Source organism: Pundamilia nyererei, unplaced genomic scaffold (genome assembly GCF_000239375.1).
Source record: "Pundamilia nyererei isolate P.nyererei 1_Seehausen unplaced genomic scaffold, PunNye1.0 scaffold00082, whole genome shotgun sequence".
Taxonomy (NCBI): domain Eukaryota; kingdom Metazoa; phylum Chordata; class Actinopteri; order Cichliformes; family Cichlidae; genus Pundamilia; species Pundamilia nyererei.
The window spans coordinates 2426723-2429212 of NW_005187483.1; the positions used below are offsets into that span (position 1 = coordinate 2426723).

Consider the following 2490-nt stretch of genomic DNA (forward strand, 5'->3'; position numbering starts at 1 on the left):
AAATAAATAAAAGCGTCCAGATGAACTGGCAGTCAAAGCATTTGAGATGTCAGAAAGGGCTATGGGAACTTGAAAAGACTATTTTGATATTTGTAATGGTCAAAATTTTAGAGAATAACTCAACACAAATCAGTAAGGGAAACCTTAAGTTGACTGGTACTAGCTACCAAAACTAAATATGGTCCAGTATTTGTGAAAACATTTAATTTTAATGTTTACATTGTGGTTTACGCTTACCTAACTTTGTGATAATTTTACGAATTCGTTGCTTTCTAACCTCTTCTTTTTCATCTTTAAAATCACCCAAAAGTTGAAATCAAACGCCAACAAAACACTTTAAAAACACCAGAAACCACCATGGTGGATGGATCTATTGCTGGTATATATTAAACTGCAGTTTACAATATACTGGCAAGTGAGTGCACATTAATATTCACTTTTTTTGGCACTGCCTCCGTCTATCCGGCCCTATTTTCTTGTTATGTAACGCGTGTTAAGGACACATCTTTATGCACACTCTGGTAGAGACCCAGTGGGGTAGTCCTATCATTTGCTGTTCAAGATTTAGGCTAGGGCATCATGTTTGGTGCCCTGATGTTTCCTCACAAATGCCTCATATTCGAGGTTTTTAGTCTGTCTGTCCCCTGCGCTTTTAATAAATAAATAAATCTGCAAATCGTCCTGCATTTGATGCTGTCGAAACACTAAAACGTAATTTTTATACAGGCAACCAAAGAATCCATCTGCAGCCAGCCCGTATCGCCACATCTACCGCTCAGACACATCATCATGATCAGCCTACTCAGCCACACCGACCCCTCTGTCTGCTTCGTGCCGACTTTTGGAAGTCTTCTCACGGCTCACCTAACATAGGTCTCCTCGGTCCTTTTCTTTCGTCTTCCAGTCGTTTATCCAGTCGTTTCTCCTGATCTGAGCGTTAGCCGTTAAAACTCCTGGGACAAGTCGCTCGTTCTCCTGCCGTTGGACACAATCAGCGGGGCGCGTGCAGCAGTGCATCCAGAAGCTGGTAGGAGGAGAGCGCGAGAGGTCCATCTGTTGTGGCGGAGCTCGCGGCACAGCAGCGTCGCGGGGCCCCGGCAGGGAGCCAATCAGAGGGCGAGGCTGACGTGTCTTTGTTCGCGCTGCGTGAGGAGATGAATGAGAAGTGGACAACAATAGCAGAGCAGAAGGCAAGGACATTATTCAACAGAAACCCCAATTTAATGGAAGCACGACACAAAAGTACAATGTCCCACGTCAAACTCTGTCCACGCATGTGCAACTTTATGCTAGTTTATGGCTCTTATGGAAGATCAAATCTGCCAAAATACAATAAACTTTAAAAAAAAAAAAAAAAGCGTATTTCATTATTTATTACTGTCCAAGTCAAAATTTCGAGTTATGCATCTCAAAATTTCAACTTACAAATTTAAATGAGAAACTTACATTTTGAAAAAAATACCTTCAAATTTATTTTTTAAATAAATAATTTTGGTGTCAGAAACAAACTTCCATATATTAGCTCCCTTTTATAAGAAGACTAAACATTTTGTTTTCTTTTCCCCTTTTCCTTAGAAAAGTACTGTTGTAGACTTGGTGTAACCTCTGGCGTCCTCGATCATCACAACATGGACATAACTCATTTCAACTTCTAGCCATCTTCATGATCTGAAAATCTTGTGGTCCACTGAAACATTTAATCAGAACTCCAATCATCATACAAACCTAAGAGGAAGTACTTCCTGTTTCATGTTTTCACTGATTCTTTGACAGAGAAAACAGCCAAAGGGAAAAATCTTTCTTCATGCCTTCACTCTGATGATAAAAATGAGCAATTTTTAAAATCTTATTACTGAAACTTTAAAACACTGAATAAACTAATTACAACCATTCTTCAATAAAAGACAGTCCTGTTTTTTGTACACGTATAAAACATAGACATAACCACCTGCTGAACTATAGGAAGCTGCCTGCACTCACATATTTGCATCTATTGAATTGTATATTATTTTGCTTTCTTTGTTGCTTCCTTTACTTGGCTGTTCTGTGTGTTTTACTGTGGATGTGGCCAATCTTTAATAGCTGGTTCACTCAGTCTTTGGCCTCTCTCCATACACTCTACACCATATGGCTGGTTTCAGCCCAATTTTAGTTTTAATGCAACTGATAAAACTACAAAAAACATGTCAGTTAAGTATTGTTTCCTTTTGGTTACAAAATTGGTACATTTTGGCTAAAGCCATTGTTCCCATTACTTGTCACGATTCATGAATTGGAACTCGAGTTGTTTGTTTTTGTCCTCATTTAATCTGGAAATTGTTCCTTTGAATTTACAGCAATGAAAATTGAAGGTAATTTTCCTTTGTTGTTTCAATTCATAATTGCAGTCTTTCTTAACTGACTTTCCCACCTTCTGCAAATTAAACTGTGACCGACGCAGGAAAAACTGATTCTATTTGTTTAAAATAATTCAACTCTTTACACTGAAAA

The 2490-nt window shown here is 38.4% G+C and overlaps 1 protein-coding gene across 2 annotated transcripts in view; it reads right to left on the bottom strand.

Annotated features, from left to right (window-relative positions):
• The window catches only part of rassf2b (Ras association domain family member 2b), a 15385-nt gene extending 14101 nt beyond the window's left edge, over positions 1-1284 (bottom strand). For both annotated transcript variants that reach the window (XM_005738244.1, XM_005738246.1), the window contains exon 1: positions 865-1284. The gene's annotated coding sequence lies outside the window, so the exon portion shown is untranslated. The remainder of the gene's footprint in view (positions 1-864) is intronic.
• Positions 1285-2490: the final 1206 nt, after the last annotated feature.